The sequence below is a fragment of the Somniosus microcephalus genome, chromosome 15 (assembly GCF_052327205.1).
Source record: "Somniosus microcephalus isolate GS21.2 chromosome 15, FLI_Smic_1.0, whole genome shotgun sequence".
Taxonomy (NCBI): domain Eukaryota; kingdom Metazoa; phylum Chordata; class Chondrichthyes; order Squaliformes; family Somniosidae; genus Somniosus; species Somniosus microcephalus.
Genome location: NC_141001.1, coordinates 53,062,193 through 53,087,028, shown reverse-complemented (window position 1 = coordinate 53,087,028; position 24,836 = coordinate 53,062,193). Strand labels below are relative to the sequence as shown.

The 24,836-nt window shown below is 42.8% G+C and overlaps 1 protein-coding gene across 4 annotated transcripts in view; it reads right to left on the bottom strand.

The window, feature by feature from the left end:
* The window catches only part of eps8l2 (EPS8 signaling adaptor L2), a 282,983-nt gene extending 258,447 nt beyond the window's left edge, over positions 1-24,536 (bottom strand). For 3 of the 4 annotated variants that reach the window (XM_086007782.1, XM_086007781.1, XM_086007783.1), the window contains exon 1: positions 24,213-24,536. The gene's annotated coding sequence lies outside the window, so the exon portion shown is untranslated. The remainder of the gene's footprint in view (positions 1-24,212) is intronic. The other variant, XM_086007784.1, reaches the window with a different exon arrangement.
* Between the last annotated feature and the right edge of the window lie 300 nt (positions 24,537-24,836).

Genomic DNA, 24,836 nt, shown 5'->3' with positions numbered 1-24,836 from the left:
AAGGAAGGGGAGAAAAAATAGAAACAGACAGTTTTCAGTGATCAAGGCGTCTAGAATAAGGGGATATAAATACAAGATTAAATGCAAGAGATTTAGAATAGAGAGCGGGAGAAACGTGAAAGATTGTGAGGCTGTGGAATGCACAGAGTTAGTAATTGAAGCAGAGGCAATGTCAACATTTATCAATAGGTTAGATGGGTGGTTAAAGGAAAAGGGCAATAAAGGGACACATGAACAGGGCATGAACATGGGATTAGGATTCTGCTTGTGTGGAGGATAAACACCAACACAGCCTGTTGGGCCAAACATCTGTTTCCGAATTGTAATTTTTATGTAATTCTATATGCAGTAACAGGACTCAATGGAACTCCCTTGTGATCTTACGCACAGATACTCCATCAACATCTCTGAAGGCAGACCAAGTTAATACTGGGTACGGTGAGGTTTGGTTTCCATCATAAGTTGCTTTATTCCACAGTAGATAAAGCACACAAAACAATAAAATTAATGAGGGTTGCATGATACAATTGGTACCATTTCTACTTGTAATAAAGATTGTACAAGCACTAGCCCACTCTAGTGGGTCACCTGCCTTAACTTAAAAGCACAATGGCCCAGAAATTCGGCTCTCCCCAGGTGAGTACGCACGGGGTACTCACCCGTAGGCCGAATGGAAATGCCGGTTTCCTGCATGCACTGCACATGCGCGGGAAACCGGCACTTCCGATCCTCTGAACGAAGGGGTTCAGAGGTCGAACGCGCACGCAGGGGAGGCTGCGCGTGCGCTCTGAACTTAGGTTTTTTTTGCAGGTTTTCACGTGAGGTTAAGCCTGCAGGATTTACACATTTAAAAAGCAGGCATAAGGCCTGCTTTTTACAAGGTAAGTGGTCAATTAATTAAAATTAAAACATTTTTTCCACAGGTTTATTATTTTTAAATACTTTAAAGCAAGGTAAGTTTATTTTTAGCCCCGTTTTTTTATAAAAAAAACTTTCAAAAATTTAAATTATTGTTTAAAATAGTTATTTAATGTAATTTATAGTTTATTTAAAAAGTGTGATTTTAATTTTTTTTTTAAATTACTGCTATTTTGGGGCCCGTAGTATTCATAAGTTTTCACAGGTCTACCTGTCAATCTTATGAATAGGCTTTTCCCTCCTCCGATTGGCTGCCCATGGCTCACGTGATCCCAGGGGACGCATCGCACTAACTACGCCCCTGGGACACGCAAGCACAGTGCGCCGGCAGCTGGGCCAGGCCCTGGATCGGAATTCCACGGGGCCCTACAGCTCAACTGCTGGCGCGCAAGGTAAGTGCAGGTCGGGGGCTTGCACCTGCAGGAAGCCTCCGACCCGAATTTCTGGGCCAATATCTCTGTATCCTGTCCTACCTCCAAGGAGAGCGCTGTGTTTCCTTCGCGGCTTTCTGCTGCTTGACTGCCTCTTGGAGTCTGTGTTCAGATTATTAAAAGCCTCTCTCAAAGTCCCCATGGAGATCAAAAAGTTTTCCAACAGCAAGGTGTGAAGCGCCTTTCTGAATTACTAGACATGGCTAACGAATTATCCATTGTTCTGAGAGAAACAACTTCCCATCTTACATTGTAATTACCATTCATCAGCGACTGGTTGATCCACAACCCTGCATGGGGTGGTCTTGGGAAGCTAACCCTTTTTAAGCAAGTTTTTGCTTAAAAAACCACATCGCTACGTAACTCATACCCAAATCCTTTCTATGAAAAACATAGCAAAAGAATCTCAAACCGTGACAAACAGTAATGCGATGGAGGACTAGTTAATTTGTTTCTTTGATGATATTAGTTAGAAACATAGAAGTTGAAAGAGGAAACAGGAAAACTCTTATATTTTTATATTTTTTATCCACTTTTGGTTTGTGACTTTTCCTTTTTCCTCTCTCTCTCCCACATGGCAGCTGTCTTTCACTCTGCCGGCGCATTTCACACTTCATCTAGAGCCATTGTCTGTTTCTTTACCTGTCCTATTACCATCTCGTCTCACCTTGAATATCTCTTAATGTCTCTTCTTTCATCCCCTCGCCCATTTCCCAGCCCCCAAACTGCCTTTTAATCTTTTAATTTCCTGCCTTTTTTTCCTCAACGTTGACTATTTCTCTCTCCATGGATGTTGCCTGGCCTGCTGAGTTTTTCCAGCGTTTTCTGTTGCTATTTTGGAATTCCAGCATCCGCAGTATTTTGCTATTGTAACAGGAAAACTCTTCTTTAAATAATGCCATGTCATCTTTAAAATCCACACCCAGAAGTTGATAGGACCTTGTTTTAATGGCTCATCTCACAACATAACCATGCTACCAAAATGTACAAAACATCATCCAAAACCCCAAATCTTTCCTGTTTTTATTTCAGATTTTTTCTCTTGACAATTTCAGTCATGAGCCCCAGGGTCTGTTCAGCCCTGTTCCAGGATACGTGGTTGTTTAATTACCTATTTGGTCACTGCTCAAAGGTTACAAACGTCACCCATGAGTCCCAGGGCAGAAACAGCACCCAAGTCTCCTTAAATTCCAAACATATCTTGCTATTGGCAAAGTAAATGTGCTGCCTGTCCTACTGTTTCTGGTGCTCTTGAATAACCAGTTCTATAACTGTACATTCCTTCAGGGTAATTAATATATTTAATTTAGCTTTGAGGTTAACTTGAACCTAACCAACAAGTTTACAGTATCTCACAGTGGGTGGCATTTACTAACATTTTTAAATATAAAGATTAATTGTACTGCATGTGTCACAACAGGTTCTAACTAAGTTGCCCAAGAAACTCTTGTGTAATACATGCAGTGATGCACAATAGTCCCTAGTCTGCCAGGTATAACTCTTTGGGAATCAGATTCCTAAATGTTTCCAATTTTCTTCTCTACTCTCCTAAAGGTGAAGACTCTTGTGGGTCACAGTTGTAATGATCAATAACATGTCATTCTATAGTGGACACTAGGTGGAGCCGTAGAGCTGTGTAGAGCTGTATATAGCTGTATGTATAAGACTACACTACCCAGCTGTATGTATATTAAGACTACATTACACATGAGGCACTAGGCTACCCACAAGGCAGCAGTCAAGATGGAAGCCTCTACAGATACTGTACCTAGTCCACATGTGCTCAATAAAAGTGTCTAGCAAAAGCTAGCTGTGTTCATAATAAGAATGTCTATTTATTAATGAACATAAGATGGTACCAGGATACCAAGAGTTGTAAATATCTGCTAAAAAATTGTGAAAAGCGACATGGAGAATTTGAAGCCACCAGAGCGTTTGAATCTCGAGGGAAATGTCGCCTACAATTGGCGGATTTTTAAACAACAATTCGAACTCTACATTGCTGCCATCGGATTCGGTACGAAGCCAGATGCAAGAAAAATAGCGTTGCTGCTTACGGTTGCAGGCCCACAGGCGATAGAGGTATTTAATACATTTGTATTTAATCCAGAGGAGAACAGAGAAAAATTAGAAGATGTGCTAAAAAATTTGATGCACATTGCTCTCCCAAAAAGAATGAGACCTATGAAAGATACATGTTCTGTTCAAGGACACAGCAGCAAAATGAGACTTTTGATAGCTTTATAACTGATCTGAAACTGAAAGCACAGACATGTAATTTCTCGGAGCTCAAAGCATCCATGATTCGTGACCAGATTGTGTTTGGTATTCATGATAAAAAAAAGTCAGGGAACGTCTGTTGAGAGAAACCGAACTAAATTTGGAAAATGCGGTGAAAATATGCCAAGCCAGCGAGCTAGCTCGAAAGCACGCGAAGACTTTCAGTGAAATCAATAATGATGCGATTGTAATGAGTGATAATGCTGCTGTCGGTGCTGTGTCCTATAAGGGGAAGAAACATGGGCAGAACAGAAATGAAAAGCAATCGGAGGATGAAATTTTAAATTGTAAACGCTGTGGTTACAAACACCAGTTAAGACAATGCCCAGCATTTGGAAAAATGTGCACAAAGTGTAATGGAAAGAATCACTTTGCCAAACAATGCTTTTCAAAAGTAAAAACTAAGAAAGGGCGAGTTAATGTAATTGAGGACACTGATTTAAGTGAGACATTTTTTGTAGGAATGGTGTCATGTGACGATATCAAAAAAGATACAGAAAATGTGCAGCCCTCAGAAATGGACAATGCTGAACATAAAGTCAATGCAGTAAAAGTGGACAAATGGATGATCCCACTGCAGATAAATGGAGCATTAGTTACATTGAAACTGGACACTGGGGCAAAAGCAAACTTAATCAGTATGAGTGACATAAAAAATATGAAAGAAAAGCCCAAAATACAGAAAAAGTCAGTAGTACTGAAGAGCTATAATGGACAGAAAATAGATAGCTTAGGTGTATGCAGACTTAAAGTGACAGTCAAAGACAAAGTGCATCATCTCATGTTTTCTGTTGTGGCTGAAGGGCTTGATTCTCTACTAGGTGACAAAGCTTGTGAGGACTTAGAACTGGTCAAGAGAGTCTACCATAAAACTGTGCCATAAGCAGACCAGATGACTCAGGTGATGAAGCAGAGAGCCCATCAAGGATGAAAAAGCCAAAGGGTATCCATGTCTTCAAAAAGCCTAGTTTCTCCAAGAAGAAAGAAAAAGACTTTAAGGTCAAAGAGAAGCCAAAGGAAGAAAAGCACAAAGAGGAAAAACACAAGGAGAAAAAGTCCAAAGATATAACCGCAGCAGATGTTGTTAAGCAGTGGAAAGAGAAAAAGAAAAAGAAGAAGCCTGCACCAGAGCAGGAAGCAGTTCCGGTGGATACTCCTTCTTCCCTCAGGCCAATCTTTGGTGTTCCATTAGCCGAGGCTGCTGAGAGGACTATGCTGTATGATGGGATCCAGCTGCCAGCAGTTTTTCGAGAGTGCATTGACTACATTGAGAGTTATGGCATGAAGAGTGAAGGAAACACTGAAACCCTCTCCAAGCAAAGATCGCAAGGAGACCTCGATCTATACAAGAGCAGATCGATGACAATGCCGCAACTGTATCTTGTCATTCACTGCCAGAACAATCTCATGAAGACACATCAGACTTACCCGTGTTGAGAAGATCCACACTTGAAGTAAAAAAGCCTGATAGACTTAATCTTTGAGTACAATGTAAAGCTTTGAAAATGTGTTGACTGTTTTGAAAATGTTTATGTTTATAGAGCACTAACAAAAGTGTTACTGATATTATCTTTATTGTTTGCTTGAAAGTTGATTGATATTGATTTTGTTAAACCTCAAAGAAAGGGGGATGTAATGATCAGTAACATGTCATTCTATAGTGGACACTAGGTGGAGCCGTAGAGCTGTGTAGAGCTGTATATAGCTGTATGTATAAGACTACACTACCCAGCTGTATGTATATTAAGACTACATTACCCATGAGGCACTAGGCTACCCACAAGGCAGCAGTCAAGATGGAAGCCTCTACAGATACTGTACCTAGTCCACATGTGCTCAATAAAAGTGTCTAGCAAAAGCTAGCTGTGTTCATAATAAGAATGTCTATTTATTAATGAATATAAGAACAGTTACATGGGTCATCCAATACTTTAAAATACCACACAGCCCCGTGCTTTGTTACATGACTTCTACTGAAACAACTCTGCAGGACATTGTCCTTGACATGCAATATGAAAGTCTTACATTTATATAGCGCCTTGCACAACCACTGGACATCCCAAAGCACTTTACAGACAATGAAGTACTTTTGAAGTGTAGTCACTGTTGTAATGTAGGAAATGTGGCAGCCAATTTGCACACAGCAAGCTCCCACAAGCAGCAATGTGATAATGACCAGCTAATCTGCTTTTTTTGTATGTTGATTGAGGGATCAATATTGGCCAGGACACCAGGGATAGCTCCCCTACTCTTCTTCGAAATAGTGCCATGGGATCTTTCACCTGAGGTAGCAGATGGGAGTCTCGGCTTAACGTCTCATCCAAAAGACGACATCTCCAACAGTGCAGCACTCCCGCAGCACTGCACTGGAGTGTCAGCCTAGATTTTTGTGCTCAAGTCTCTGGAGCGGGACTTTGAACCCACAACCTTCTATCTTAGAGGAGAGAGTGTTACCCACTGAGCCACAGCTGACACTTATGTTGAAGGGATGGAATTTGGATTGACATTTGGGACCTAAATGTGAATTTCTGTAGAAGTAGCAAATACGGTAAAATTGCCTGATTCAGGAGCAGTGCATACTGCCGCTACTTTCTTGGTGGAAAAGTATAATCAAACAGCCAGTGTTTTCAACCTAACATATCCAGTGAGATATCACCTTGCTTCTAAACATAGGACAGAACATTGATATCTCTTATGACTGTGATGAGAACTCCTAGGGCTACTGATCAAATCTGTTGCAATTAACTGACTGAAGCTAATATTAATATTTTGGCTTTGAACTGGTGGGAGGTGACCGTGGCCCAAGTCAACCAGCACTGAACCTAGTTGGGCTCATGTTATTTTGCATATTCTATGAGCTGCATAAGCAATTAGAGCCTGTGATTAACAGCTTGCTCATTAAAGAGCAGCAAACCATGTGTTGTTGCAAATCATAAATACAGTTTAAAGTGACACTGTGCTTCTTCAGCTCAAAGTGGGTGATGTACACCCAGGAGCTTTTTTGCCAAGGCTATTAAAATATTGGTGAAATTTGGGACACGAGAAACATTCTTTTTGCAGTGGATAGGCGTCGTGCCCCATGGCGAGGTGGAGAAGAGGCTTTTCAGCAGGTTATCACCCATATCAATTTAGTAGCATTTACCCAAGAACGTGGCTGCTGTGCCAAAAGAAAATTCAATGACCTTATCAGGCTTTCCAACATAGGAAACCTAATACACTGTTCTCATTCTTTCTTCTGTGAAGGGCTTGACTTGTAGGGCTAGATTTTCATGGAGCTGTCAGGCGGGGTTTCAGGCGTGTGGGGGGGGAAAATCCTGAATTTGGGGGTCCCGACACCATCCCGCCCAAAACCCCGCCCTACGTAAGTTTCAGGGGCGGCGGGTACCCGCCCCGCACTGGGACCCGCCGAAACCAGGCGGGAAGGGATTAGTGCCAATTAACTGCCTGTTAACAAGTAGTTAACAGGCAGTTTTTAGCCTAATCCATATTTTGAGGGGTTTCGTGTGGGTTTCCCGACGGCTCCAAACCACGCCAGGTTAGAGTAGGCGGGCCGTCGGGTTGAAGGACTTGGAGGGGTCACGATGTTGGTGTTCAGGTGAGTGATGGGTGCATGAGTGTAAAGGTAAGTGTGTTTGGTGTGTCTAAAGTGTGTAAAGAACTTTTACTTACCTGTACTTACCTTCACAGCCTTTCTTCCTGTAGCCGTCGGGAGCGCATCACTCAGCCGGAACTGAAAGCTGAATGGCTGCGATCTGTCAAAAGTGACAGCCTTCAGCTTTGAGTGCCAATGTGAGTTCTAACTGAGTCTGTGCAGAAGAACTCATGTAAGAACACAGTGTCAGTGTTTCACAGCTTCAAACAGCTGTGGGACACTGATATTTCATCTGTCAAGAACTCTTGACAGATGAAATTGCAGTCTGTGATGTCACCTGTTGCCGGGTGGCCCTTAATTGGCCTGCTCAGTCCGCTGGGCGGGCTCAACAAGGTCAATCAAGGGAAAATCGCGCGGATTGGCCAGACGTCGAAGTAGGCGGGTCAAAAACCCGAAAGGGGACGTCCCGCCTTCTTCCCGACAGGTTCGGGAAAATCTACCCCGTAGTGTCTATTCTGTCCATTCCCTCAAAGCCACCCACAGTTGCCCCAAGTCAGCAGAGAAGACTTTGCTTCATCTCCCTTGTGCGTTTTCTTCCAGCCTGAGGTACTGCTTCCCCTTTTGTCCCCCCAGAAGTATGGCCATAATGCCAGGAGGATAACCTGCACAGTAGAGTCCTCCCCCCACCCCCCCCATACGGCATACTGTCAACCCCAAAGAAGCCATCTAAAAGAACCTGGGCAGGGGCAAGCTGGAGGAATTGGGAGATGAAAACGTTGGAGGCCTGGTGTGGCTAATTATTTAGTATCCTTTTATCCCATCCCACTCCTTCACTTACTGCAAGTGAACATGAATTCCTTTTTAGTCATTGCGTGAAAGCGTTGCCATCAAAACTATATCTTAACCCTTGACCATCTCTTCCTTTTCTGGATCTGCTACATGACTAATAAGAACATAATAATTAGGAGCAGAAGTAGGCCATACGGTCCATCGAGCCTGCTCAGTCATTCAATAAGTTCATGGCTGATCTTCGGCCTCACCTCCACTTTCCCATCCGATCCCCATATCCCTTGATTTCCCTAGAGTCCAAAAGTCTATCTATCACAGCCTTGAATATACTCAACGATTCAGTATCTACAGCCCTTTGGGGCAGAGAATTCCAAAGATTCACAACCCTCTGAGTGAAGAAATTCCTTGTCATCTCAGTCTTAAATGGCCAACCCCTTATCCTGAGACTATGCCTCCTAGTTCTAGACTCTTCAGCCAGGGGAAATAACCTCTCAGATACTTATATGTTTCAATGAGATCACTTCTCATTCTTCTACACTCCAGAGAGTATAGGCCCAATCTACTCACGCTCTCCTCATAGGTCAACGCTCTTATTCCAGGGACCTATCTAGTGAACCTTCGTTGCACTGCCTTTAAGGCATGTATTTCCTTTCTCAAATAAGGAGACCAAAACTGTGCACAGTACTCCAGCTGTGGTCTCACCAAAGCCCTGTACAATTGTAGCAAGACTTCCTTCCTCTTGTACTCCAACCCTCGAGCAATAAAGGCCAACATGCCATTTGCCTTCCTAATTGCTTGCTGTACCTGCATGCTAAAACGTTATACTGCAGCAGACTGCAGATAAACAATCTATTGTGCTCCTGTTAATACTCAATTTACTTTTGGATTACCCCAGAAACAGACAAGGAATGATGAAAGGCATCCTATAGTGTACTCCACTGATATTCCAATATGTTATACCATGGATTCATACATGCCAACCTAGGAAACCAGTAAAAGCTAATCAACAGCTTCAAAGAATAGCTTGAAAATGTTGACGGCTCAAACCCAGCCCTGAATATAGACGTTATGACACATGAACACAAAGGCCTAGATTTTTTCAACAGCATTATTTTAATGCTGATGTTAATCCATTTGAAATCAAGTGTTAAAACAGCACTGATTGGAAAATCTAGACGAAGCAGTTAATTTCGAAGTGAAGCAGCCCCAAGGGCAGAATGACTCCCCTGAAAGGGCACTGCATTCTTCAGGCTTCTCACAGAAAGAAGGACACTGATCATATGGAACCATTCACGGGGGCACTGGGATAGGGTTTCCCATAGGACCAGCCCACCCCTGCACAGCACGAAGGCTTGTGATAACATCAGCTGCAGCTGCAACCCACATTAAACCAGCTTTATTACACGAGAAGAACTTAGGGGTATATTTTGTGAAATCCTACGATGCTGGCTAGGCCTTGCATGTAACCAGTGCATTTCAGAAAATCACAGGCAGCATGCAGGTGATTTTCTGATCTGCAAAAGCTATGTGCGAGGCTCAGCCAGCCAGAAGCTCAAAATTTCCAGGATGTATTATAAGCAGTACAATTCAGAAGAGTGTGATTTGAAACATACATATCCACCCTGTGGAATTCCTCAAAGTGAGTAGGAGGTAATGCTGTTGCATAGATAGAGCAGTGAGAGTCAGGGAGAGGTGTACAGCTTCACTGAAAGAATTTGGAAATACATTTATGAAAGAGCTCCCCAGCAACAGTGAACTAAATGTTTCTTTAATTTGTTCCTGGATAATAAATAATATTTTCCTTACCAACTGCAAATAAATACATTTGTTCCATCACATAGCATGCACACAAATAAAAAATTAAATAGATCAATTCTCTGCATGGAATATCGGAGCAGCTTTTCAGCTTTACTGTCATTTGTTTCGTTTACTCCATTTTATGACAAAGACCAAGAATATATAACACTTCAGTTCAATCTTCTCTTATTTATACTTTTACTTCTTTAGCAAATATCTCTACAATTACATTAGTAAAGGCATTTCAAATGTATGATATGCCATTGTGCAGGTAAGTTTAAGATTTTCATGTAAAGCTTGTAATTTATGTCCTTATGTTATAAAACTTATTTCCAGTAGTTATTGCTTAGCTTAATAGGAAACAGTGACTGAAAGTGTTATCAAAACATATTTGAAGCAATTACGTAGTTCACAAGATAAATACAAGTCAGAAAGACCATTCAACCAATTTCACTCCATCCATTCAGAATGACCCTACAGTCCACCTAATCAGAATGACCCTACAGTCCATCTAATCAGAATGACCCTACAGTCCATTAATTCAGAATGACCCTACAGTCCATCCATTCAGAATGACCCTACAGTCCATCCATTCAGAATAACCCTACAGTCCATCCATTCAGAATGACCCTACAGTCCATCCATTCAGAATAACCCTACAGTCCATCCATTCAGAATGACCCTACAGCCCATCCATTCAGAATAACCCTACAGTCCATCCATTCAGAATGACCCTACAGTCCATCCATTCAGAATGACCCTACAGTCCATCCATTGCAGAATTCAACTATTCTTAAATAATTCCAAGGCATTTGCCTCCAATAATTTGCTCAGAAATCCATTCCATGTGTTGATTACTCTCTGTGGGCAAAAATCATTTACTGGTATCAGCCCTAAATTTGCCTTTAACTAGTTGAATGTATATTCCCTTGGCCTACTCTTGCAATTTAGTTTTTTTTCCAGATTTACCTTTTCCGTATTGTTCACTATTTTATATACCTGCTTTCAAAGCTGAAAATCCAAATCTCTCTCATCTTTCCTTATATTGAAGCCCTCCAATGCTAGGGACCAACCTTGTGGCTTTTCTCTGAAATGTCTCTAGTGCTTGAATATGTTCCTTCTGTCTAGGTGACCAGAACTTGTCACAGTACTCAAATTAGGTTAGTACAGAACACAGTTTCAGCACGAGTTACTCTGACTGTTTTGCTTATATAATTCAGCATTTTATCTGCTTTGTTGATTGGACAGATTGAGCAGCGCGTTTGCCAAGGCACCTGGATCAATTTCAACTTCATCCTTAGTTATTTAAACACCATTCATGGAGTATGTGTGTTGCCCTTTTTTTCTCTCTGTTTTGTACTTTTGACCTGCTATTATTGCATCCACTTACATACTTTGTGTAACTCATCTTGTGTTTCTTGAGCTGCCTTCGCAGAATCAACTGCCCCTTCTAGTTTGCCATCATCTGCAGATTTAACCCGTTTACATTGACTTCTTGAATGTAATTATTGATGTAAATGAGAAACAATGAGAATTCCAATATTCCTGGACACACTACTCAGCCCTTTCCCCCGCTGTAACACAATTCTTCTAACTAGTACTGCTATTTCTACCCATTGGCCAATTTCATATTCATTTTAGAAATGTTTTCTGCATCCTCTTCACATTGAATTCAATTGGTTGCCTTTTATACAGAACCTTTTCAAGTGGAAGTCTAGGAAACTACACTTTTCCACTGCCCACTTTTCTCAAAGAAATCAAGCAGGATAGTCAGACATGACTTTCCCTTCTGGATCCATGTTAACTGCTTTTATCCAAATTATTACACAGATAATCTTCAAGTTTACTCCTGATAATTGATTCTATCACTTCACATGATTCACGTCCTTTGTTCTATTGTAGGTTTTGCTGAGAGCTCACGCTTGATTTATGGTTTTCATATGAATTTAGTAGTTCCTCATTGGTAGTTTATTTTCTGGCAATGCCCACAGTGAGTATAAGGATACAATTATAACAATAGGAGTATTGTGCCATTTAACTCAATGTCATTTCTGGGTCACTGATTTATGGTGATTGAACAAGGCAAATTGCATTTTTATTACATGGAATTCTAACATTTTTATTGGTGTGTTGGAGATTGGATTCCATAACTGTCCATTACTCTATAAAAAAATTGAAATGAATGGCCTTAATTATTAATCTGTATTAATATGTTATCTCTTACCTTTTATAAAGCCCAGGATACATGGCAAGATGATATGCAAGATTGCCTGGTATTTAACGGATACTGGGGAAGTGATGAATTGTGGAGCTTTGCAGCACTGGGCACAGGTGGGTCTGGGATGGGGGCATGGTCCTGGACTCTGGCAGAACTGGGTTAGGAATCCTGGAGTTTGGCAGTACTGTGGAATGAAGACCTGGGGTTTGCCAGAACTGGGCCAGAATTTTTAACCTTTGAGTTGGGTCGGGAACGCGATGTTCTGAGCAGCGCGTTGCTCAGAGCGATTTTAACTTAATGGCCCCAATTGAAAGACTCATGCACATTTCCCAGCCCTATTAAATGGTGCGGGTCTGATGACGTCATCGATGACTCGTTTCCAGTGCCGATATTTAAAGCAGCCTTGCACTCAACTCATTTGAAGGTTGCTAGAGGAGGGTGAAGGTATGCCCAGTGAAAAGAGATGTATCGGCCGCTATCCTGGCAGAAGTGAGGTCCACTTGAGAAAACCCTGGCTAATAAGTCCAAGGCTAGGCCTTCCAAATAAAATGAAGGCATAAAAGACAGAAAACAAAAAAGTTAAATTTTACTATTATGAAATATGCATTTTTATATCTTTTATATCACAATCATATTTTGGACATTAGAAATTTCAGTTTGTGAGGAAGAAATGACACATGGCATATTTTTCAAATCGTGTTTTGAATTATATGTTTTTGGTCATCAGTGCTTTACAGTTGCTCATTGATAGTTTTCTAGCCACTTTCCTCACTTTTGACTTGTACATTCCCTAGCTCCTTTGTTTTGCTTTTCTGTTGTCGTGCTTTGATCCACAATCCACTAACTATGCCAGAAAAAGCATGAGAGAAAAAGGATGACGCAAAAGTGTTACAGGAAGTTAGTGTTCCATTTACATGAAGTGCACACAGAAGACATTGGAGGTCCAATTTTAGGAATCCCAATAATGTCAAGTCTAGCGATTTAATCACGAGACACGCGATTTTAAATGAAAATACCCCCTAATTCGCAATCTAACTCAGAAAACTCGTGAGTTGAACAGTTGATTAATTCCAAACCAGAACTTCTGTACAGTAAAAAGAAGTGAACTCTGCCTGCATGCCCCACGCGCCTCTAGTCTATATATAGTGTTCCAATTCTGAAAGGGGACAGGCTCCTGTTACCTGGACACTGACTGATTGACAGGTACATTTTGATGGAATCTTCGCAAAGCATAAAGGAGGCGTCACCGTGCCAGTAAGACACTGAATGATTGACCCAGGAGGGGTGGGGCTAACTGGTTCAAAACTACAAGGTGTGCAACAGAAGGCTTCTTTTAATCCATGTAGTAAATCCAGAAATGAAGCTGTGAGGGGAGTTACCCGTTAGCTCCCATTACCAGGACAACCTTGCACACGCACACTGCTCGAGAAACGGACAGCATAGCCAAGTTAGCGCGGTGCACAGGCAGTAGGAGCCAGCTCAGCTTGTTGCCTACAGATAGCTTCTTTCACTCCCGCCCCCTTCTCCACCCAGGCCTGACAGTCTGTATGGAGCCGGTAAAATCGCCTGGTCGCCGGCGACTCCCGCTCCGCCTCCTCGGACCACAATGCATCACCGCCTCCTGAGCTGACGTGCAAAGAGGGCAAGCGCGGCTTCCAGAAACAACACGCTGCCCATTGCACAAGATTTCGAACCAGTCGGCGGCGAATCCGTGGTTCCTGGAACTCAGGATCCCAGCAAATGCAAGGAGCGTAGAAGAGGTACAAGGAGAAGAACAAACAACTGCTTACACCTTCAGGGGAATCAACAATACAAACAGTTATAACTACAATGTAGCCGGAGAATTTGTGTACAAAAATGACTGTCAGAATCGGCAGCTTTAGATAAAGGGCCATTTTTTCCTCATTTTCAAGTTATTGCAGTCTTTCTCTTCCTACCCATTCTTTCATTCTTTATTCTCTTCAGTTGCACATGATCATCTGTTTGCATCAACAGGAGGCATGGATTGGAGATGAGGAATAGATTTTCCTTGGCAGATACATTGAAACACAAAACAGGAGCACAAACAATGTATGATGGTTGTATTACAGATGTTTCTAATCTACAACAATGAGTCAATTGCAAAGCAAAAGGAGTTCAGATTTGGTACCAAATCTGAACTCATTTTACTCCTTCAATGACTTTTGAACTCAATTGTTAGGCATGCAGTAATGCCAACTCTTGTGATTTAATCGTGAGACACGCGATTTTTTAAAATGAAAATCCCCCCAACTCACAATCTAACTCAGAAAACTCTCACACTGTCTGGTTCAGCCTGAATGTGTGGCTGGAGGAGGATGGAGTCAGTGACAAGGAGCAGAGTTTATGGTGGTGGCCAAAAACGACGATAAAACATATTATTACCTCTGGACTATCTCAGGCACAGCATGTATAATATCGTATGTTTTGGTTCACAGGAGAGTTGAGGCTTGGTTTTAACATTTAAGGCATTTAATTTAAGGTATTTAACTGCGATCAACACAGGACAATTACCGAGAAGTCTCTGTCCAACCCTCTGGTGTTTCCTCAACAAAACTAGCTACAGAACACTAATACAAAAGCAAAATACTGCGGATGCTGGAAATCTGAAATAAAAACAGAAAATGCTGGAAACACTCAGCGGGTCAGGCAGCATCTGTGGAGAGAGAAACAGAGTTAACGTTTCAGGTCAATGACCCTTCATCAGAACTGGAAAAAGCTGGAGATGGAACAGGTTTTGAGTAGGGGCAGGGAAAGAGGGGAGGAAAGAACAAAAGGGAAGGTCTGTGATAGGGTGGAAGGCAGGAGAGATTAAGAGACAAAAGGGATGATGGTGCAAGGCAAAAGGAGATGGTAATAGGACAAGTTAAGAAATAAAAGATGGTTCTAGCTGAAGTGTAAATGGCACTGGCAGAATGAAAGACAGCTGCCATGTGAGAGAGAAAAAAAATAGCTATCAGAACACACTTCTCCTGGCTTACACCCCATGGAAGTGAGAGAATAGCAAAGCTCTACTGGCTGAACAGTAATTGTCAAAGTTAGATCTAAATACCAGCTATTGGATTTCCAATTTTCAACTGCCCCAACATTAATCAGTGGCTAGCTATGACATCAAGGTTATAGGGCTGCCATTGCTCAACTTCAAAATCGGATTGAGGGGGAAGAGAGGTAAGATTATGACATTAGCCTGCTGAGAAAAAATAATTAAAATTGTCAATAAGTTAGCATGTGAGCACCAACAAATGCAAAGTACTGCATACTGCAAGTAAAAATAGGAGGCACGTGTACTAAAGGGGATAGTTGAAAGAGAACTGACCTGTCACTCATCATGTCTAAAACAATATGAGGTGTCAAGAAACAAAACAAATAGGAAGAGGGGTTATATTGCTTGCCAGACTCAGCAGCTTCCCCTGGCTGGACCTGGCAACCACCACTCCCCCACCCCTCTAAGCTGGCCAACTTCCACTGGTGTTTCTGTCATGCTTGGCAGATGCAACCCACACCACAGAAGGTCCACTCATGGAGCCTCCTTCCCCAACCCTCCTACACTTCAACAGAGTTTGTGGCAGAGTTCAGTGGCAGGTGCGATCCCAGTATTCCTGCCTGCTGGGATCAGTGCTGCCGATGCATTTGTGGGCCAGTGACTACAATGGAGAAGTAATTTGTTGGCTGTAAGCACATTGGGAGATCCTGAGGATGTGAAACTAACTATATAAATGTTCCTTCTTGAAATGATACATGGCATGCAGAAGAGCCCTTTACAGGACAGAGAACAAAGAGGGGAAGAGAGAACAAAAGACGGAGATCAAAAAGTACAGATATGCCAACTACTAATATAAAGAGGTAACTAATAGGTTTAATAGCCTGCAGCTTTTTTTAAAAAAGCTAAGAAGTGTTTGATATATGAAAAAACTGATTCAGTCAGACTATGAAAAATGATTAGGAAGACAAAAGAGCAGCAAACAAGCTCCAGGATGGATTGGAACATGGGGGGAATGTGAAGGAGAGAAACTTGCAGGAAACTGGTGATGACAGCTATTGTCTGAAATCAGTGTTCAGACTTGAGGGTGCCCAGGATGAAGCTGGGTTACACTGCTCGGAAAAAGGTTTAAAACCTACACAGAAATCATGGCGTGCAAATTTCTGGCCAGTGCAAGTGTGGCGATGTGGTACTTATTCCTGCCAAAATCGGAGGAGGCTGACCCCGTCAAAAATTCTAATGCAAGTTACAACAACAACTGGCATTTCTATAGCATCTTTGGCGTAGTAAAATGCCCCAAGGTGCTTTACAGGAGCGTTATCAAACAAAATTTGACATCGAGCCACATAAGAGGATATTGGGGCAGATGACTAAAAGCTTGGTCAAGGAGATCGGTTTTAAGGAGCATTTTAAAGGAGGAAAGAGAGGTAGAGAGACAGAGAGGTTTAGGGAGGGAATTTCAGAACTTGGCCTAGGCAGCTGAAGGCACGGCCCCCAATGGTGGAGTGATTAAAATCGGGGATGCACAAGAGGCCAGAATTAGAGGAGCGCAGAGATCTTGGAGTAGAGCCGGCGGAGGTTAAAGAGATAGGGAGGGGTGAGGCCATGGAGGAATTTTCAAACAAGGATGAGAATTTTAAAATCGAAGTGTTGCTGAACTGGGAGCCAATGTAGGTCAGCGAGCACAGGGGTGACGGGTGAATGGAACTTGGTGCGAGATAGGAATTGGGCAGCAGAGTTTTGGATGATTTTAAGTTTATGGAGGGTGGAAGATGGAAGGCCGGCCAGAAGTGCGTTAACTCAAGTAATGCTAACAAGACCCCATTAACAAGGGGCCTGATATCTGGGAGACTGGAAAATTCAGTGAGGGGGTGGGGCAACATCTCTATTTAAAGCTTCATGACTGAAACCATCCTGCTTAGATAGAGCTCTTGAGAAAAGTCTCAGAAATTGCATCTGTGGCTATTTGTCCTGCTCTCCTATGGTGCCGTCTGTTTAATCTAGATTTCCTTATAGCCTCCTCCTCCTCCCTCAGGAAATAGATCATGTACAGTAGGATTCCCAATGTGCTTCCCTTAGATCCAAGCTCATTAATTCTCTTGAAATAGAACACTTTTCAAGGGCAATGCAGAATCTAGCTTAGCAGTGGGGGAAAAAATGGCAATACCCACAGTGAATCCGAAGATATGGCCAAAGTCTCCACAATCAACCTCAGTGGGCGCAGTGTCTTTTTAATCAAGTACTTCCACCTTGATGAATGGGTCCTGACAAACTTCCCCTTTTATTGGGAAGACTGGGCTGGATTTTGCTACGGGGGCGGGTTGGAGGTGGGAAACCCACATTCGGGCTTGTTGTCCTGCCTCCATGGAGATGTGGCCAACCCACTGGATTTTCCTCTGATTGACCTTGTTGAGCCCGCCCTGTGGGCTCAGCAGGCCAATTAAGGGCCACCCGGCAACAGGTGACGTCAGAGATTGACATTTCATCTGTCAAAAGCTTTTGGCACATGAAATATCAGTGTTTAACAGCTGTTTGAAGCGGTCAAGCACTGAAAAACTGCCAATTCAGCCTCAGTCCTTTCTCAGGATAACTTTAAAATCATTTTGCTGTAGAAACAAAAAGAAGCTGATTTTTTTTTTTTAAATTGGAGCTTCTGTGGTTCTTGCAGCCGACTCCCGACACCGGAATGCAGGACTCCTGTAAAGGTAAGTAAAAGTAAGTTAAACTTATTTAAACACTTGCAAAACACTTACCTTTGCACTCCTGCACCCCTCACTCACCTGAACACTGGGCAGCTCGACCCCTCCAAGACCTCAGACCCACGTCCCGCCTCGAAAACTTTTCGTGGTTTGGAGCTGTCGGGAAGCCCACAAACCTGCAATAAAAATCGCGAATAGGCAAAAAACTACCTGTTAACTACCTGTTAACAGGCAGTTTAATTGCCTTTAATCCCTTCCCGCCTCTGGGAGTCAGGTTCCAGCACTTGTCGGGAACCCGACTCCTATGAAATTGACATGGAGGTGGGTTGGAGGCGGGATGGGGTCGGGACCCCCGGATCTCCGATTTTTATCGCCCGTACGCCTCCAACCCGACTCCAGGGGCTTAGGAAAATCCAGCCCAGTCTTCATTCCCCGCCACAAACTCCATTCCCCAGCCACCGACTCCACCCCGCTCCCTGGCAACAGTCTGAGGTTGAACTACACTGATCGCAACCTTAGTGTCGTTATTGACCCAGAGATGACCTTCTGACCACATAGCCGCGCCATCACGCAGACAGCCTAGTTCTACCTCTAACATTGCCCAACTCCAGCTCTGCCTCAGCTCATCTCTTGCTGAAACCTTCATCCATGCCTTTGTTACTTCTAGACTTGATTATTCCAACACACTCCTGACCGGCTTCCCATCTTCCAACCTCCATAAACTTAAGCTCATCCAAAACTCTGCTGCCTGTATCCTGACTCACACCAAGTCCTATTCACCCATCACCCCTGTGTTTGCTGACTTACATTGGCTCCTGGTTAAGCAATGCCTCGATTTAAAAATTCTGATCCTTGTTTTCAAATCCCTCCATGGCCTCGCCCCTCCCTATCTCTGTAACCTCCTCCAGCCCTACAACCCTCCTTCAATTCTGGCCATCCCCGATTATAATGGTTCCATCATTGGCGGCCGTGCCTTCAGCTGCCAAGGCACTAAACTCCAGAATTCCCTCCCTAAACTGCTCTGCCTCGCTACCTCTCTTTCCTCTTTTACGATGCTCCTTAAAACCTATCTCTCTGCCCTAATATCCCCTTATGTGGCTTGTTGTCAAATTTTGTTTGATAACGATCATGTGAAGTGCCTTCGGATGTTTTACTACATTAAAGGTACTATATAAATGCAAGTTGTTGTTTTAAACAGTGCTGTACATTCTCAAAAGACAGATGAGAAGGGAGAAGTCCCCAAATTTATGATGGATGGCATCATCCCATCCTAATTCCATCTTTTGCCTATGGGTGCTACTAGGAGGGTAGGCACTTCTTCAACCTGTCCTGAAATTTCAGCCAGGCCGTTTTGCCAGCAGAGCCCTCCCATATATCATCCCCATCAGAAAATCCAGGCCCTGCAAGGGTGCAAATCCCAACATAAAGTGGCCTAATAGCAAGACTTTCAACAGCATAGACAGCCAGTAGAAATTTCCCCTCACATTCATTCCTCCCCTCACTCACACTCAAGAACCCAATTAGAGTCATGGGGGGGTGGGGGGGCAGGGAGATATAAATAAATAGTTGAGATGAGACATGGACACCTGGTAGTGCATAACAGACAAGGAAGCCAGAAGAAACAATAGTGGAAGTGGAGAAGAAATGTCATCCCTTGGCTGAAGAGAATTTGAACAATGATCTCAGGGTTCCTGCCATGGAAAGAATGCTAGAACAGCATCAAGCTCTTATGAAGGCAATGCATCTCCTCTGTATCAGATGGCTTGCATAATATGATCCCCCAGGGATTAAGGGTCATTTGTAATCTGTAAAGCCTGTTTGCCCATAGATCAGTGGTAGCCAATATCCTGATCTCATATCTAGTGGTAGAGCAGGAGATGGCTCCACATATTCTGCCCTCCCTCAGGACAGCAGCACCAGAGAGTTCTACGCTTTGTCCCCTCAGATGCCTTCACAAGAAGAAGAAACAGAATGTAGTTTAGTACTCGGTCTTTGCTGGCCTGTTGAGCTCTGATGCACAATACTGAGACTCGAGGAGGAAGAGTGCAGATGCAGGAGGTGGGCTCTATACATTTATGTTACTGCAACAAGAGGCATTAATCCAATGGAAGATTACTAAACATGCACCTCCCTGGGTGTATGATGGCATCAGTGGTCTGCAGGCTGAGTCATCTACATTCATGAGTGTAACTGACAACAAGGGAACCATCTGTCATCAGTTGTAGCTCTCGAACATAAAAGCGTCAGTGTGTCATAAGCACAATATCCAGTTTGCTTCCCGAGTACAATTGGAAGGAATTATAAAACTGTAATGTTATCGGAAAGTTTTGGATGACCGTTTCAAACTGCACAAGATGCTTTCCTCATTGTTTAGGACATCATTTGAGCTCAATTATTTGCATAGCCTTGGAACCACTCCCTGCTATCCACTATTGCGTACACGGGGTTTGGTTACTATAGCAACAAGAATGATATAAATCTAATACATTGAACTGTACTCATGTCCTACAGCACTTCAACTGAGTTCTTCTTTCTTGTTCAAATATTGACTGCTGTTAACGACCAAAGTGGTAAGCCATCACAATAGATGCTTTCTGTTGTGCAGTGCAGCTGAATGCAAACGCCCAATTCTCCTGCCATCAGTTGAACTTGTAAAGATAAATGATCTGTTGTTCCAACAGCAGTGAAGACTCACATGGATTCTATGAGCCATCTTCAGGAGCTCAATTTAAAAGTAAAAATGCAGAGCTGAATTCCCCTGCTTGCATCACGGGTCATTAGGTGTCAGCTGTGGCTCAGTGGGTAGCACTCTCATCTCTGAGTCAGAAGGTTGTGGGTTCATAATCCCACTTAAAGACTTTGGTACATAATCCAGGCTGATTCTCCAGTGCAGTACTGAGAGAGTGCTGCACTGTCAGTGGTGTCATCTTTCGGATGAGACATTAAACCGAGGACTGTCTGCCCTGTCAGGTGGCCGTAAAAGATCCCATGGCACTATTTCGAAGAAGAGCAGGCGAGTTCTCCCCGGTGTCTTGGCCAATATTTATCCCTCATCCAACATCACTGAAAACTGTTTATCTGGTCATTATCACATTGCAATTTGTGGAACCTTGCAAATTGGCTGTCGCATTTCCTACATTACAACAGTGACTACATTTCAAAAGTACTTAATTGGCTGTAAAGCGATTTGGAACATTGAGGTCGTGAAAGGCGCTATATAGATGCAAATTCTTTTTTTCTTTATTGGGTTCCAACGGGAGCAGCAGCACCAGGTAAGATAAATGGGAAAGAGCAGCACACAGAGGCCCCAGGTTTCCATTTCATTGGCACTACCCCCAGAGCTCTCAGCAAAAAGTGGATAACGACGATGGATAATGGGACTCACTCAATTTGATTTAAAAATATCATTCATTTTAATGTTTGTACCGTAAAATTAAACACAGTTTGGTACTTTAAAAATATTTTGGCCTGGAAATTCCTGGAGAGGCCTGCATAAGGTGCAGAAAGAACACATCTGGGACTGAGAGAAGTTCTGCACCCCCCACCATTCCAGGGTCAGGTCAATGTGGATGTCCTGGAAAAGGTGCCATTTCCAGCTCGACTGGAGCACTCCGAGTGAGCGGGGAGGAGTTTTGCTGTGGCACCTCGCCACAGCATTTGCAAGTCTGCAGAGCTCAGATAGCAGCTATGAATTTGTAGAATTGTCCTCGTCTTTCTTCTTTTACCAGATCTGCTAATGCAATCAATCACTCTGTGAAACTGGGCTTGTGTTTTTAATCCCCCGCCCCACCCCACCCCCATGACCCTGGGTAACAGGGGCTTATGGATGTTACTGGTGTAACGAAGGGAAAAACATCATACAATGTATTTTTCTTATTTACATATAATATTCTCTGCCTCTATGTTATAATCTAAGTCAGAAAGAGGCGGAACACAGATTCTGCCCCAAACTCTGCACCCTCTCCCGCAGCATGTTCTTTATCTGAATTTAAAAAAAAAGTGGCAGTGAGGATTTGTGCCAAGATCCCCTTACGAGGAAACATTCAAACCACCGAGAGTCAGCAATAAGAGATAGAGGTGCTTGACAAAAGAATTGTTTATCGAGTTGCTAATTCAAACTTTCCTCTGTACAGGAATCTATGATCATTGTGTTTTGACAGTGAAGCAAAACAGAATATCTTTCTACTTCACATCCACTGGCAGCGTGTATACACTGCAAAGATAAAACACAGCTCACGTGCACTGTAGGCTTTCCTAATAGGATTATGGCTGCCATCTGTCTGGGTTTAACAGACAGTTGGGTTTTTGAGTGATGCAAAATGTAAACTGGACAAAAAAAAGTGTTTCTTTTCAAATAAAAGTTAGTTTACCCACTTAATTCTGGAGGCTTCAGTTATTTTCACGATTGACAAAGCAAACCTCAGAATTCCATCCACAATCCCATCCTTACCCAGTCCTAATTTTGCCCATGCCTGGTTTCTGGACTTTGACAATAGTGTGGCCTCTTTTGTCATCTCAAAATGGATGCTCCCTCCTGAGGCAGGGAATCCTTTCCATTGCTAACACTCAGATTTTCGCTGAGTGATTTGCAAATTCATACTGGTTAGAAAATGCATTGCATTGTTTCGCTAACAGAATAAGGCCAAATTTCCTGGCTTTGACCTTAGGGATCGCTCAGTTCCCCAGCTTGAAAAGTCAGGAAAAAAGGAGAGACTCGGAGCACCAAGTCTCAACACCTTTAGTACGCTAGGATTTTCGGTGACTTTTCTGGGGGGGGTGGAGCTTGGTCTGTGCCTGCTGTAGGCTCAAGCCCAATGGAACATTTAAATAACGCAGCAGGGATGTTCCCAGCCTCCTTTCTCATTTTTCATCTAGAATGTTGGTGAGTGCCCTTGGCACATTGGTGCCCAGAAAAGGTGGCACTGCGATCGTCCCTGAATCCCTGCCAACTGGATGGTCTGCAAAAGAAGGCCGACGAATTTCAGATAGGCCTCATCCAAGGCCTGTGCCAGGGGGGTGACTTCCGACCATGTAACTAGCCCAAGGTAGAAAATCCCAGTGATCTTGGGGCTGGACAGCAGCAGCGCCAGGGCATGGGGGAGGGGGCAGAAAAATAACTGATTTTGAATAAACTGTGGCTACGATGACATTAACCCACATCTCTGTTTAAAGGTAAGAGTAACTAGAATTCAGTGGCACATTGGTCCATTTCCAAATGTAATGTAACTTAGTTCACTTGGTGCAAAATCATGCCATTTATACTGTGGGAACATCCTAAATGTCAGGAGAAGGTCACTATTGGTAACCGTGCATGGCTGTTCTACACAAGCAAATGTGGCCAGATCCAAGATGGTGGACTAGCTTAAATACGGCTGGTGCCAGGCATTTAGCTTTGCTGCGGTTGGCAGTCAACAAGGCTTTGAGTATTTCTAAGGCACCAGCACCAGGCCATTACTTTATAGGGTTGCCTCCAAAAATACTTTTGTTGTCATGGGCAACCCTGTAAAGTAAATGGGATATGTGAGCCACTACATTACCAGAGGCCCAAAGGATTAATAATTCAACTCAAAGAGCAACACAGTATGGAAATCTGAATCTGGGCCTGTAACTCAAATTCCTTATACAGTAGCAAGATGTACCTTAATAACCCAGTTACGCTGGTTTCCAATTAAGAAATAATCATTTAAAAAACACAATGGAACAGATTTTAAAGACAGTTTAACCTAATTTCAACTGCACCCGATTTCAAATTCTGACACATTCACTGGATACATGATGTAACTCACATACACAGGCCATCTTAACTGCCAATGGACAGGGTAATATATCTAATTTGCAACTAAAGTGGATTAAAAACTGCCCAATCACCATAGACAGACATGTCGGTAATTTACAATAGAACTTCAATGAAGCCTCTTTTAATGATACCTCCTTCTCCCATCACCCCCACCACCCCGCAACATCCCCACCCTCCCCGTAGCAAACAATCCCCCCTGCTCTTTATCCAACCGTTCGTATTAAGAACAGCACCACAAGTAATCGGTGGCCTGAGCAATGGGTTCCTTTACAATAAACATCCTCTACTATCTGGCACACTCTATACTAATGGAAAATGTCAAGCACCATTTTATTTATTTCTACTCGCACACAAACCAAAGGGAGACTCACTTAGTAGTGTACACTAACAGGTGCCCCCTTCAGACAATACAATGAAGGTCAACACAGTTATAGATCACAGAGAAAATATTCATAATTAAAATAATAAAAGCAGTCTACATCCAAATAACTGAATTGTAAATTCACCAAAAAGTTAATCTTACAATTAATCTTATGAATTAAGAACCCCTATCACCACAGAACCAGATTTGATAAGAACTTACATGAATTTCCTTAACAAGGTTAGAAACACAGATAGTTTATGTGTGACTGCAATCATCTAAAGAGTCATATAATACTTGATATGAAGCAGAAAAACTGTCAAGACACTTACCAATAAACCAGCCACTGTAAGCTCCTTCTCAGGTTCACTCAAACTTTTCAGCCATTAAATCTGCTTGTACTTCTGCCTTGAGGTGAAGAGTCAATGCTTTATTTCCTCCCACCTCGCCGTCAGTTGAACTTTGTTCTTGTAGATAATCAGTCTTGCAATACCAATGCAACCAGCTTTGTTTGCGTCACTCTGCCTCTCTAGTTCGAGACTCTTTTATTGCTGGAATGACCAGTATCACCACGTCACTTGCTTGCTTGCCGGCGGTTTCTATTCAGTGCTTTATATTTTCAGCTGAGTGACTACACAGAGCAGTGTTAACACCCTGTGCTGCAGGTAGAGACTAAACTCGCATTGGAGACCAGCTCTACAGGTGGGAGGGACTTAAAGCAGTCAAGCAGGTTACGTTGGAAACCAGCACAGCTGTTATTTAAATAGACTGGACACACTGTTCATCACAGCTACCATTTAAATTGACTGAATGTTTACTACCCCCTCCAGCACATGTCTCAACAATTAAACAGGTACTATAACTTGCATTTGTGTAGTGTTCATCATTTAGAAGAACTCAGAACACTTGATAAAGGGGAAAGGAGGATGCAAACAGCTGATGGGGAAAAAAGAATT